The sequence below is a fragment of the Pan paniscus genome, chromosome 11 (genome assembly GCF_029289425.2).
Source record: "Pan paniscus chromosome 11, NHGRI_mPanPan1-v2.0_pri, whole genome shotgun sequence".
Taxonomy (NCBI): domain Eukaryota; kingdom Metazoa; phylum Chordata; class Mammalia; order Primates; family Hominidae; genus Pan; species Pan paniscus.
Genome location: NC_073260.2, coordinates 53,623,518 through 53,638,052, shown reverse-complemented (window position 1 = coordinate 53,638,052; position 14,535 = coordinate 53,623,518). Strand labels below are relative to the sequence as shown.

The 14,535-nt window shown below is 49.8% G+C and overlaps 1 protein-coding gene across 3 annotated transcripts in view; it reads left to right on the top strand.

Annotated features, from left to right (window-relative positions):
* LOC117981721 (uncharacterized) overlaps positions 1-14,535 on the top strand; it is a 215,765-nt gene that overhangs the window by 156,044 nt on the left and 45,186 nt on the right. The window contains exon 4 of one of the 3 annotated variants that reach the window (XM_034967619.3): positions 3,813-7,504. The exons of the other annotated variants lie outside the window; for them this stretch is intronic. The gene's annotated coding sequence lies outside the window, so the exon portion shown is untranslated. Of the gene's footprint in view, positions 1-3,812; positions 7,505-14,535 lie in introns of those variants that run through there. 3 annotated transcript variants of the gene reach the window in all.

Genomic DNA, 14,535 nt, shown 5'->3' with positions numbered 1-14,535 from the left:
CTGGCCCTGGCTCTGACCCTGTCCCTTGTCCTGACCCTGGTCCTGTCATGGCACTGGCCCTGCCAATGGTCATGGTCCTGCTCCTGTTCTGGCCCTGACCTGGCCTTGGAAATGTCCTGGCCCTGCTTTGGCCCATCCCTGCCCTGGCCCCACCATGGGCCTGCCTGTTCTGCCCTCTCCTGGCACTGACCTTGCCCTGTCATGGCCCAGTGGTGCCATTGCCCTGCCTTACCCTGCGCTGGTTGTGCCTTGGCCCCGCTTGGTGCTGGCCACTCCCTGGACCTGCCCTGGACCTGCCCTGACCCTGCCTTGGCTTTTGCCCTGCCCTCACTATGGCCTGGCCCTGGCCCTAGCCCTGGTCCTGCCATATCCCTGGCCCTTCCCTTATCCAGGCCCTGCCCCTGCTGCTGCCCTGGCCCTGGCCTGGAACCTGGTCCTGTCAACGACCTGCCCTGACTCTGCCATGGCCCTGGCCCTGCTCTGCCTTGTTCCTGGCCCTGACCCAGACCCAGACCCTTTCCTGGCTCTGACCCAGACCCAGACCCTTTCCTGGCTCTGCACTGGCCTTTCCCTGGCCCTGAGCTGGCAGTGGTCTGCCCCTGGTCTTGCCATCACCCTGCCCTGCTGTGCTCCGGATGTGTCATCACCCTGCCCTGGCCCTACTCTGCCTTTGACCCTGCCCTGGCCTTACCTTGGCCCTCACCCTAGTCTTTGCTAGGCCCAGCACAGACCTGGCTCTGACCCTGGCCCTGGTCTTTGTCCTGCCATAGCCTTGGCCCTGAAGTGGACTTGGAGGTGTCCTGGCCCCGGTGTAACATGGCTCTGCATTGGCCTGTCTCTGCCCTGCCCCTACCATCGCCTTGCCCTGCTCTGCCCTGTCCCAGTACTGACCCGGCCATGCTATTTCCCTGCCCTACCCTGCCTTGGCTGTGCCCTGGCTCAGTTCTGGCTCTGGCCCCGGCCCTGCCCTGGACATGCTCTGACACTGCCTCAGCCTTGGCACTAGCCTGGCTCTTTCTTGGCATCAGCCCTGCTCTCTCTGTGGACCGGCTCTTGTCCTGTCCTGCACTGGCCATACCATGCCCTGCCCTGCCCTGCCCTGACTCAGCCCTGACTCAGCCTTGGCCTTGGCATTGCCCCGGTCCTGCCATATTTCTTGCCCTGTCCCTACCCTAGCCTTGGCCCTGATCCTTACCTTGCTCTGGCCCTGCCCTTGCCCTAATGCAGCCCCTGGTCCTGTCATGGCCCTGCCCTGGACCTGTCCTGGCCCTGGCCCTTCCCTGCTTGAGACCTTGCCCTGGTTCTCCCATGGCCCTGACCCTGAAATGCCTGGCCCTCCCCTGGCCTTGCACTGCTCTGGCCCTTGCCCTGACTCTGGTCCTGTCACTGACCTAGCCCCAGCCCTGTTGCTGGTCTTACCATGGCCCAGACCCTGCCTTGGCCCTGCCCTGACACTGTCCTTGATCCTGGCTGTGCCAAGAACCTGTACTGTCCTTGCCCTTGTTTTGCTCCTGCCCCGAACCTGGTCCTGCCCAGGCCGTTTCTATGGCCCTGGCCCTGGCCCTGCCCAGGTCTTGGCACTGGCCTGGCCCTGCCCTGCCCTGGCCCTATGCTTTCCTGGCCCTGCCTTGCTGGCCCTGGCCCTGCCTTGGCCCTAGCCTGGCTTTGACCCTGCCCTGGCCCTACCTTGGCCTTCACCCTAGCCTTACCTGGGCACTGTGTTGGACCTGGCCATAGCACAGACCTGGTTGTGGCCCTGGCCCTGCCGTGGCTCTGGCCCAGACCCTAGCCCTGCCAGGTACCTGTCCTGGCCCAGCTCTGGGCCTGGCTTTGTCCCTAATTCTTAGATGACCCTGGCCCTGCCCCTGCCCTTGCCCTGGCACTGGCCTTGGACATATCTGTGGTCCTAACCCTGGCCCTGCCCTGGAGCTGCCACTGTCTTGGCCGTGCCCTGGCTCTGGCCCTGCCCAGGCCCTGGCCCTGCCCTGGCCCCAGCCATAGACCTGCCCTGGTTGGTCGTGCCCTACCTTAACCCTGTGCTACCCTGGGCCTGCTCCACCCTGCCCTGGCCCTGCCCTCCCTTTGGCCCTGCCCTGACCCCACCTTGGCCCTCACACTGGCCCTAGCACAGACCTGGTCCTATCTGTGGCCTTGGCCTGGCATTGACCCCTGCTCCTGACCCTGGTCCTGCCATGGCCCTGGCTCTGCCAATGACCCTGGCAGCCCTTACCCTGGCCCTGTCTTGGCCCTGGCCCTGAACTGGCCCTGCCCTGACCCTGGCCCTGAAGTGGATTTGCAGGTGTCTTGTCCATGGTTTAACCTGGTCTTACCATGGCCCTGTCCCTCCCCTGGCTCTGTCCTGGTCTTGTGCTGACCCTGACCCAGACCTTGGCCCTGCCCCAGCCTTGTCCTAGACCTGGCCATGGCCCTGCGTCTGCCCTGGACCGGCGCTGGCACTGGCATGGACCCTGGCCCTGGCCCTTCGCTACTTAAGGCCATACCCTGGCCCAGCCCTGGTCCTGACCCTGTCCTGGCCCTAATTTGGCCTGGCTCTACCCTGGCATGCTATTCTGGCCCTAGCCCTGACCCTGTCCCTGTCCTGGTCCTAGCCCCGTTGCTGGTCTTGCCATGGCCCTTGTCCTGACATTGCCCTTTCCTGGTTCTGGCCCTGGCCCTGTCCCAGCCCTGCTCTGGCCCTGGTCTGAACCCTGGCCCTGCAATAGACCTGCCTTGGTCCTGCTCAGACCCTGGCTCTGGCCCTACCTCTCCCTGGCCATACCCTTGCCCTGGCCTGGACCCCGGTCCTGGTCCTTGTCCTGCCCCAGCCGTGGCCCTGGCCCTGCCCTGCCTGTGCCCTGTTCTATCCTGGGCTGGCCCTGCCATGGCCTGGTCTTGCCATTGCCCTGCCCTAGCCTGCCCTGCTTGTGCCCTAGATCTGCCCCGCTTGTGCCCTAGATCTGCCCTGGCCTTTGCCCCTGTCTTGGTTCTAGCCTCGACTCAGCCCTGGACCTTCCCTGACCTTGCCTCAGCCCTGGCACTACCCTGGCATTGCCTTGGCATTTGCCCTACTCTCTCTATGGCCTGGCTGTGGTCCTGCCCTGCTCTGCTCTTGTTCTATCCTGGCACAGCCCTGGACCTGCCGTATCACTGGCTCTGGTCCTGCCTTTATGCAGACCTGACCCTGCCACTGCCTTGGCTTTGGCCTGGACCTTGGCCATGCAGTGACCCTGCCATGACCCTTTCCTGGTCCTGGCCTGGAACCTGGCCCTGCCAAGGACTCGCCCTGGCTCTGTCATGGCCCTGGCCCTTTCCTGGATTTGGATGTGTCCTGTCCCTTATTTGCCCTGGCCCTTCCCTGGCTCTGCCATACCCCTTCTCTGGGGTAGGGCCGGGGTCAGGACCAGACCAGGGCAGGGTCAGGACCAGGGTAGGGCCATGGTAAGGCCTGAAGATGGGAAGGGCCAGGGCAGCGGCTGGACCAGGGAAGGGTCAGGGCCAGGGATGTAGTAGGACTAGGGGCAGAGCCGGCACTAGGGCTGAGCCAGGGCAGAGCAGGAGAGATTACTTTAGGCTATTACGTAAAATTTTTATTTTAGATTTTTAAGATAACTGTGGTAGTAGTAATGTCTATAGTATGTTGTTTGTAATAGTAATAATATTTGCAGTAATCACTAAATTTTAACTAATACTATCTTTGCTTCCAGTAGTGTTCTATGAGTATAATTTTATCAACATGTAAATATGTGAGGCATTGATTCTCATAATAATTCTATATGCTAGGTACTTAAAGCATCCCCATTTTCCAAATGTAGGAAACAGACATAAAGAAGGTAAATACTTGGCCAGATTACTCCTGTAATCCCAGCACTTTGGGAGGCCAAGGCAGGCAGATGGCTTGAGCTCAGGAGTTTGGAACCAGCCTGGGCAACATTGTGAAACCCCATCTCTACTAAAAATGCACAAAAAGAACTAATTTAAGTTTCTTGTAGGATTCTGGTTATAAAACACTGGTCAAACACACAGGGCATGGATAGGGCAGGGCCAGGGACAAGGTCAGGCCAGGAAGGGGCCAGGGCCAAGGCAGGGCCAGAGCTGGACTTGGAGGTGTCCTGGTCTGATTTGCCCTGCCCCAACGTTGGCCCAGCTCTGCTCTGGCACGTCCTGTCATGCCCTGTCCCTGGCCTGAGCATTGGCCCTGGCCCTGTCCTGCTTCTGGCCCTGCCCTGGAGTTGACCAGGCACTGCCATGGCCCAGTCCTGCATTGCCCTGCCCTCCTCTGCCCTGGTGCTACCATGGCCCTGCTTGGGCCCTAGCTCTGCCTCGACTCTGGACCTGCCCTGACTCTGCTCAGCTCTGGATCTACCCTGACTCTGCCTTGGTGTTGCCCTCCCATCTCTATGGCCGGGCTCTGGCCATGCCTTGCACAGGCCATGCTCTGCCCTGCGTGCCCCAGCCTGGGCCCAGCCCTCATCCTACCATATTCCTGACCCCAGCCATACCCTTGTTCTGGCCATGACCCTGCCGTGGCCCTCTCCTGGCCCTTCCTTGGTCCTGCCCTGCCCTTCCATGCCCTGGCCTTGCCCTCACCCTGCATTGGCCCTGCACTGGTCCTGCCCTGCCCTGGCACTGCCTTGGCCCCGGCCCTGCCTTCTCCCTGGCCTTGCCTTTGCCCTGCCCTGGCCTGCCCCCAGGCCTACTGAGTCCATGAAATGGCCCTGGACCTGCCTTGCCATCCTCTGTCCTGGCCCTGTATTGTCCCCATCATGCTCTGGTCCAGCGCTTGCCCTAGCCCTGTTGCTAGTCCTGCCACTGCTATGGCCCTGCTCTGTTTTTGGCCATGCCATGTGCTACCCTAGCCCTGCCCTGCCTTGGCCTTGGCCCTACCATGGCCTTCTCCTACCCTGGCCTGGCCCTACCCTGGCCTTTTCTACCCTGGCCTTGCCCTTCCCTGGTCTTGCCCTGCCGTGGCCTTGCCCTGCCCTGGCCTTGGCTTTGCCTTATCCTGGTCCTGGTTCTGCCCTGACCCTGGCCTTGCTCTGGATCCTCTCTGGTTCTGCTTTCTCCCTGGCCCTGCCCTTGCTCTGGCCCTGTCCCTGGCCCAGCCTTGACCCTGACCCTGGCCCTGACAATCCCCAGGTCTGACACTGGCCATGCTTGGCCCTGGCCCCTCCTTTTGGCCCTGCCCTGGCCCTGCCTTAGCCCTGTGCTATCTTAGTCCTGCCCTGGCCCTGAACTCGCCCTGGCCCTACCCTCACCCTACACTGGCCCCGCCCTACCCTGGCCTTGCCCTGCCCTGGCCCTGCCTTTGGCCTGCTCTGGCTCTGGTTCTGCCCTGGCCTTGCCCTTGCCCTGGACCCTCCCTGGCCATGTTTTTTCCATGGTCCTTCTCTGGCCTTGCCCTTGCCCTGTCCCCTTTCTGGTCCTGCCATGTTTCTGGCCCTGTCCTGTCCATGTCCTGGACCTGACTCTGGCCCTGGATCTCCCTGTCCTTGCCCTGCCATACCCTGGCCCGTTCCTTGCTCTACACTGACCCTGCCCTGCCTTGGCCCTGTGCTACCCTAGCCCTGCCCTGGCCTTCTGCTGACCCTGATCCTGCCATGGCCCTGGCCCTGCCATGTCCCTGCCCTGGCCCTGGTTCTTCCCTGCTTCTGGCCCTGGCCTTGGTCCTCTCATGTCCCTGGCTGTGACCCTGCCCCTGGTTTTTCTCTGGCCATGACCCTGCCCCAGTTCTGTCCTGTGCCTGGCCCTGTCCCAGTTCTGTCCTAGCCCTGGCCTTTCACAGTACTTTATGCTTAGTAAGGTCTCCATGGTGTCTGTGAGTTGAATGTTGTGTTCATAGTATCTGCCAAAACAGAAAGAAAAAAACAAAATATTTTGATAAGAAGTTAAAGCTTTGTATATAATATGCCTGGAATTGTCAGTGCCTGTTATTAGTTGTATTACATATAGGTCATGGTTTTGTATACATAACTCCAAACCATTGATACTGTTAAAAGGATATATGAATATATGAAAGAATGTATAAACGTAAGAATGTATCGGTATCTAATGACCTTTCCAAATTAATTTTTATTTTTAGCTCTATTAGATTTTTCTCAGTGTAACAAATGTTTATTCCTATGTAATTAAGGGCGTATTTCCTGTACAGAATATTCATATTACCTAACTGAAAATTATATGATACAAAAATATAATACTATTTTTATGCCAGGCATGGTGGCTCATACCTGTAATCCCAACATTTTGAGAGGCCAAGTTTGGAGAATCATTTGAGTCCAGGAGTTGACCAGCCTGGGCAACATAGTGAGACCTTGTCTTTATTAAATAAATAAATAAATAAATAAATAGGTTGGGCACTGTGGCTCATATCTGTCATCCCAGCATTTTGGGTTGCCAGTGCAGGAGGATTGCTTGAGCCCAGGAGTTTGAGACCAGCCTGGGCAGAATAGCAAGACTCCATCTCTGCAAATAATAAAATATTAACCAGGTGTGGTGGTGCGCACCTGGGGTCCCAGCTACCTGGGAGGCTAAGGTGGGAGGTTTGCTCAAGGCTGCAGTGAACTGTGAATGCACCACTGCATTCCAGCCTAGGCCACAGAACAGGACCTTGTTTATAAAGAAATAAGTAAAAATATAAATAAAAATAAGTAAAAATAAATATAAGTAAATATAAATATAAATACATATAAATATAAAAATGCATACATGAAAAGAAACAATTTTTAAATTTAACATCACTGAAGGCATCTTATCCATTTCATTTCATGATTCCATTACATCATTTCACTTAGATGAAATGATAAGATGACTTGAGATGAAATGATGAGATGAAATGACGAAATGATGCGATGAGATGATGAGATGAAATTTTGAGATGAAATGGTGAGTAGAAATGATGAGATGAAATGATGAGACGAAATGACAAAATTGAAAAGAAATTGAAAGGAGAGGAGATGAGATAAAATGAGATGAAATGATGAGATGATGGATGAAATGAGATGAAACGAGATGAAATGGTGAGATGAAATGAAATAATGAAATGATATGAAATAATGAAATTGAAATGAGATGATATGAGATGAAATAATGAGATAAAATGATGAGATGAAATGAGATGAACGATGAGATGAAATGATGAAATGAGATGAAAAATGATGAGATGAAAAATGAGATGAAATGGAATAATGAAATGAGATGAAATGAAATGAAATAATGAAAGGAAATTATGAAATGTAATGATGAAATTGAAATGAAATTGAAATGAGATGAGTTGAAATGATGAGATGTAATGATGAAATGAAATGATGAAATGAGATGAAATGAGATGAAATAATGAGATGAAATGAGATAATGAGATGAGATGAGATGAAATGATGAAATGATGGATGAAATGATGAGATGAAATGAGATGAAATGTAATGAGATGAAATGAAATGACATAATGAAATGAAATAATGAAATGAGATGAAATAATGAAATAATGAAATGAAAATGAAATGGAAATGATGAGATAAGAAATGAGATGAAATGATGAAATGATGAGATGAGATAAAATGAGATGAAATGATGAGATGAGATGAAATATGATGAGATGAAATGACATAATGAATGAAATGATGAAATGGAATAATGAAACGGAAATGATGAGATGAGATGCAATGAGTTGAAATGAGATGAAATGATGAGATGAGATTTGATGAAATGATGACATGAAATGATGACATAAAATGAGATGAAATGGGATGTAATGATGGAATGAGATGAGATGAAATGAGATGAAATGATGAAATGATGAGATGAGATGAGATGATGAAATGGTGAGATGAACTGATGAGATGAAATGAAATGAAATAATGAAATGAAATTGAAATAAAATTGAAATGAGATGAGATTAAATGATAAGATGAGATGATGAAATAAAATGATGAAATGATGAGATGTGATGAGATGAAATGATGAGATGAAATGATGAGATGAGATGAGATGACATGAAATAATGAAATGAAATTGAAATGAGATGAGAAGATACGAGATGAGATGAAATGATGAGATGAAATGATGAAATGATGAGATAAGATGAAAAGAGTTGAGATGATGAGATGAAATGAGATGAAAAGAGATGAAATGATGAGATGAAATGAAATGATGAGATGAAATTAGGTGAAATGAAATTAGACGAAATGTAATGAGATGAAATGAAATGACATAATGAAATGAAAAAATGAAATGAAATAATGAAATGAGGTGAAATTAAATGAGATGATGAAATTAAATGATGAAATGAAATAATGAAATGGAAGTGAAATGGAAATGATGAGATGAAATGACGAGATGAATGAGATGAAATGATGAGATGAAATGATGAGATGAGATGTAATGATGAGAGGAAATGATGAGATGTAATGAAATGAGATGAAATGAATGAGATGAAATGAAATAATGAAAGGAAATTGAACTGAGAGATGAAATGAGATAAAATGAGATGAAATAAATGAGATGAAATGATGAAATGCTGAGGTGAGATGAGATGAAACGATGAGATGAAATGAAAGGATGAGATGAAATGAGATGAAATGATGAAATGAGGTGAGATGAGATGAAATGAGATGAAACGAGATGAAATGATGAGATGAGATGAGAAGAAATGATTTGATGAAATGAGATGAGGTAGTGATGAGATGAAATGAAATGAAGTGAAATGAAATGAAATAATGAAATGAAATTGAAATGAGATGAGATGAAATGAGATAAAATGATGAGATGAAATGAGAAGAAATGAGATGAAATGATGAAATGATGAGATGATGAGATGAAAAATGATGAGATGAAAAATGAGATGAAATGATGAAATGAAATGAAATAATGAAATAAATGAAATGAAATGATGAATTGATGATATTGAAATGAAATTGAAAGATGAGATGAAATGATGAGATGAAATGAAATGTTGAAATGATGAAATGAAGAGATGTGACATGAAATGATGAGCTGAAATGATGAAATGAAATGAAGTGAGATTAAATGATGAGATGAAAAATGAGATGAAAAATGATGAGATGAAATGATGAGATGCAATGAGATGAGATGAGATGAGATGAAATAATGAAATTAAGTGAAATAATGAAATGAGATGAAATAATGACATAAAATTGAAATGAGATGAGAAGAAATGAGATGAAATGTTGAAAAGAAAGGAGGAAATCATGAGATGAGATGAAATGATGAGATGAATTGAGATGAGATGAAATAATGAAATTAGGTGAAATAATGAAATGAGATGAAATAATGAAATAAAATTGAAATGAGATGAGAAGAAATGAGATGAAATGTTGAAAAGAAAGGAGGAAATCATGAGATGAGATGAAATGATGAGATGAATTGAGATGAAATGAGATGAAAAATGATATGAAAAATGATATCAAAAATATGACATGAAATGAAATGAGATGATATGAAATGACAATGAAATAAATGAAATTAGATGAAATGAAATAGTGAAATGAAATGATGAAATAATGAAAATGAAATGGAAATGACATGAGATGAGATTTGATGAAATGATGAGATGAAATGATATGAAATGATGAGATGAGATGGGATAAGATGAAATGATGAGATAAAATGATGAGATGAAATGATGAGATGAAATGATGAGGTGATGAGGTGAAGTGATGCACTGTCACGTGTGTCTTTTTCCCAACCAACAAAAATTATAATTCATTAATTTTAGTTTTATTATTTAAGAATATTCTTAAGAGTTGAAGGAAAAATAATATCTGTACATTATGGGTTACAATTAAGTATAAATAATACATAAATATATTAAAACTTACAAAGAATATGTTTCGGAATCCAATATACCATGCTTCTGTGATGACAGGTATTTCATGCTGGTTGTTACAATTTTACATGAAAAACTAATGAAACAATGTTTTTAACTGTTTCTAAAAATAACAGTTTCCAAAACAGTTTTACATTCAAAATATGAAAAAGATGTCTTTGTGTTCCTTAATCTGATGAGATTTTCACACTCTGCAGATAATTGTTAGATTTTTATTGTGTTGATAAATTGTATATCAAATAAAAAATGTTATTACCTCTTAAATTAGGATTTTTAGGTGATATAGGCAGAAAGGAAGGCAAGTTTTTATAACTTTGTCTAAATGAACTTTCTAAATGCCTGAGTATTAAAAGATAGCATGTCTATAAATCACAATGTATATATTACTGTATGACCTAGGACCAATCAAAACCGTTACCTCTGATAACATTATATTGTGCCCAGTATAAAATAGATATAATAATACCTCAAACTTAAATCCAGGCATTGTCATTGAATATCTTAAGAATATGCAGCAAAGGTGCTTTTAAAAATACAAGCTAGTGATTGTACTAAATTTGTAAATCACATAGGATAGTGGGTCATTTTAAGAATATTATTTCAATCTATAAACATGGATGTCTTTCCTTTTTTATGTTTAATTTCTCTCATTAATATTTGTCATTTTTGTTGTCGAAATCTTTTACTTCCGTGGTTAAATTTATTTCTAAGTACATTTTTGTAGCTATTGTAAAAGGAATTGCTTTCTTAATTTCTTGTTTCAGCTAGTTTACTATCAATATATAGAAATGCTACTGATTTTTGTATGTTGATTTATATTCTGCAACTTTATTAATTTCATGTATCACCCTAAGAAGCTTTTGGTAGAGTCTCATTTTTTTCCATGTATAAGATCACATTGTCTTTAAACAGGGACAATTTGTCTCCTTTCCAATTCAGATGTCCTTTATTTCTTTCTCTCACCTAATTGTCCTGGCTAAGACTTTCACTATGTGAAATATGATTGGTGAGAATAGGCATCCTTTTCTTGTTCCAGTAAAATCTTTTTCTTGTTCACAGTAAAATCTTTCACCTTTTCCACACTCAGTATGATCTTAGCTGTAGATCTGTCCTTTATGTTAAGGCATATATTTTCTATACTAAATTTTTGAGAAGTTTGTCATGTAAGAATATTTAATTTTGCCAAACGCTTTTATTGTGTTTATTAATTTAATCATATGGTTTTCAGTATATATCCAAAGGAAAGAAAATCAGTATATCAAAGCGTTACCTGCACCCCCATGTTTATTACAGCACTATTCACAATAGCCAAGATATGGAATCAACAAAAGTGTCCATCAACAGATGGATAAAGAAATGTGACATACATATATAATGGAATATTATTTAGTCATAATAAAGAACAAAATCCTGTTATTTGTGGCAACAAGAATGCAAGTGGAGGGCATTATGTTAGGTGAAATAAGCCTGACATAGAAATATAAACACCATATAACTACATGTTCTCACTTATGTATGGAAGCTAAAATTTTTAATCTCGTAGAAGTAGTAGAGTTTTGGTTACCATATCCTGGAAAGAGTAGGAGAAAGGAGTATAAGGGAGGGGGGAGAAAGCCGCGGCGACAAAAAGCCACAGCAGCGGGGGTGAAAAAGCCGCCGCGGTAGGGGAGCAAAAAGCCGCCGCGGTAGGGGAGCAAAAAGCCGCGGCGGGGGGTAAAAAGCCGCGGTGGAGGGGGGGCAAAAAGCCGCAGCGGCGGGGGGGAAAAAGCCGCGGCAGCGGGGGTGGGCAAAAAGCCGGGTCGGGCAAACAGCCGTGGCGGCGAGCGGCAAAAAGCCGCGGCGGCGGGGGTGCAAAAAGCCGCGGCGGGCAAATAACCGCGGCACCGGGGGCGCCAAAAAGTCGCGGAGGGCAAAAAGCCACGTCGGCGGGGGGGGCAAAAAGCCGCGGGCGCGGGGGGGGGCAAAAAGCCGCGGGGGCGGGGGGGCAAAAAGCCGCGGCGATGGTGGAGCAAAAAGCCGGGTCGAGCAAAAAGCCGCGGCGACAAAAAGCCACGGCGGCGGGGGTGAAAAAGCCACGGCGGTGGGGGGGGTGAAAAAGCCACGGCGGTGGGGAAGGGCGAAAAGCCGCGGCGACAAAAAGCCACGGCGGCGGGGGTGAAAAAGCCGCGGCGGTAGGGGAGCAAAAAGCCGCGGCGGCGGCGGCCGGGGGTAAAAAGCCGTGAGGGGCAGAAATCCGCGGCGGCGGGGGTGAAAAAGCAGCGGCAGGCAAAAAGCCGCGGCGGTGGGGGAAAGCCGGGTCGGGCAAAAAGCCGGGTCGGGCAAAAAGCCGCGGCGGCAGGCGGCAAAAAGCCCCGGCGGTGGGGATGCAAAATGCCGCGGCGGGCAAACAGCCGCGGTGGCGGGGGGGGGGGGCAAAAAGCCGCGGCGGCAAAAAGCCACGGCGGCAGGGGTGCAAAAAGCCGCGGCGGCGGGGATCAAAAAGCCGCGGCGGTGGGGGCGCAAAAAGCCGGGTTGAGCAAAAAGCCGCGGCGACAAAAAGCCACGGCGGCGGGGGTGAAAAAGGTGCGGCGGTGGGGGAGCAAAAAGCGGCGGCGGGCAGAAAGCCACGGCGGCGGGGGTGAAAAAGCCACGGCGGCGGGGGGGGGGGCCAAAAAGCCGCGGCGACAGAAAGCCACGGCGGCGGGGATGAAAAAGCCGTGGGCGGCAGAAAGCCGCGGCGGCGGGGGTGAAAAAGCCGCGGCGGTGGGGAGGTAAAAAGCCGGGTCGAGCAAAAAGCCGCGGCGGGCAGAAAGCTGCGGCGGCGGCGGGGGGGCAAAAAGCCGCGGCGACAAAAAGCCGCGGCGGCGGGGGTGGGCAAAAAGCCGGGTCGGGCAAAAAGCCGCGGCGGTGAGGGTGCAAAAAGCCGCGGTGGCGGGGGTGCAGAAAGCCGCGGCGGCGGCGGGGGGGGGAGAAAGCCGCGGCGGCGGCGGCGGCGGGGGGGAGAAAGCCGCGGCGACAAAAAGCCACAGCAGCGGAGGTGAAAAAGCCGCCGCGGTAGGGGAGCAAAAAGCCGCGGCGGCGGCGGGGGGTAAAAAGCCGCGGTGGAGGGGGGGGCAAAAAGCCGCGGCGGCGGGGGGGAAAAAGCCGCGGCAGCGGGGGTGGGCAAAAAGCCGGGTCGGGCAAACAGCCGTGGCTGCGAGCGGCAAAAAGCCGCGGGGGTGCAAAAAGCCGCGGCGGGCAAAAACCGCGGCACCGGGGGCGCCAAAAAGTCGCGGAGGGCAAAAAGCCGCGTCGGCGGGGGGGCAAAAAGCCGAGGCGGGCAAAAAGAGGCGGCGGGGCGCCGGGGGGTGAAGCCGGGGCAGGCAAAAAGCCGCGGCGGCGTAGGGCAAAAAGCCGCGGGGGCGGGGGGGGCAAAAAGCCGCGGGGGCGGGGGAGCAAAAAGCCGGGTCGAGCAAAAAGCCGCGGCGACAAAAAGCCACGGCGGCGGGGGTGAAAAAGCTGCGGCGGTGGGGGAGCAAAAAGCCGCGGCGGCGGGTAAAAAGCCGCCGCGGGGGTGAAAAAGCCACGGCGGTGGGGGGGGTGAAAAAGCCACGGCGGTGGGGAGGGCAAAAAGCCGCGGCGACAAAAAGCCACGGCGGGGGGGGGGGGGGGTGAAAAAGCCGCGGCGGTAGGGGAGCAAAAAGCCGCGGCGGCGGCGGCGGCCAGGGGTAAAAAGCCGTGAGGGGCAGAAATCCGCGGCGGCAGGGGTGCAAAAAGCCGCGGCGGCGGGTGGGGGGCAAAAAGCCGGGTCGGGCAAAAAGCCGCGGCGGCAGCGAACTAAAAGCCGTGGCGGGCATAAACCCGAGGCGGCGGGTGGGGGCAAAAAACCGCGGTGGGGAAAAAGCCGCGGCGGCGGGGAAAAAGCCGCGGCGGCGGGGAAAAAGCCGCGGCGGCGGGGAAAAAGCCGCGGCGGCGGGGAAAAAGCTGAGGCGCGCAAAAAGCCGTGGTGGTGGCTGGGGCAAAAAGCCGCGGCGGCGGCGAACAAAAAGCCGCGGCGGCGAAGGGCAAAAGAGCCGCTGCGATGAGGGTCAAAAAGCCGCGGCGACGCGGGGCAAAATAGTGGAGATGGGGTAGAAGGCCGGCACAGCTTGGCTTTGCTGGAGTGTGATGTGATAGGAAATGTGCAGCCAAAGACAAAAAAAGATGTAAGCAGGCTTGACTCATTGCAGCCAAGAACCCAGATGTTATCTTGAGGATTTTAACTAATAAGCAGTTTAAATCAGAATGGCACATTCTGATTTTTTTTTTGTATATTCACATTTGGCCGGCATAGATACCGTTCGAAGAGAAAAATGTCAGTAGATAGAGGTAACAAACTTAAATATGTGCCGAGTCTAGAAACAAGAGACTAGGGGGATAAGGACGTTTCGAAATAAAATGCGAGATTTGAAAACTGGCTGGGGGATGAGGAAAAGGCAGGTCTTTAAGGTCAATCCCTGTTTTGCTTTAAGTTATTAGGGGGTGGTTTTATCACATATTGTAGAATATGTCATTTCAGTTTTGAACATCTTGAGTTAAATCGTCCTAACATATCTTATGAATTTGATTTTCTTCCCTGGGAAGCTAATATTTCAAAAACTGAAAGAGTATATAGATTTCCAACTTGTATCCAATTTATAAAACTATCTCTAGGCTGCTGATTTCAGGAGGAGGCTCATGAATATTCTATTTGCAGA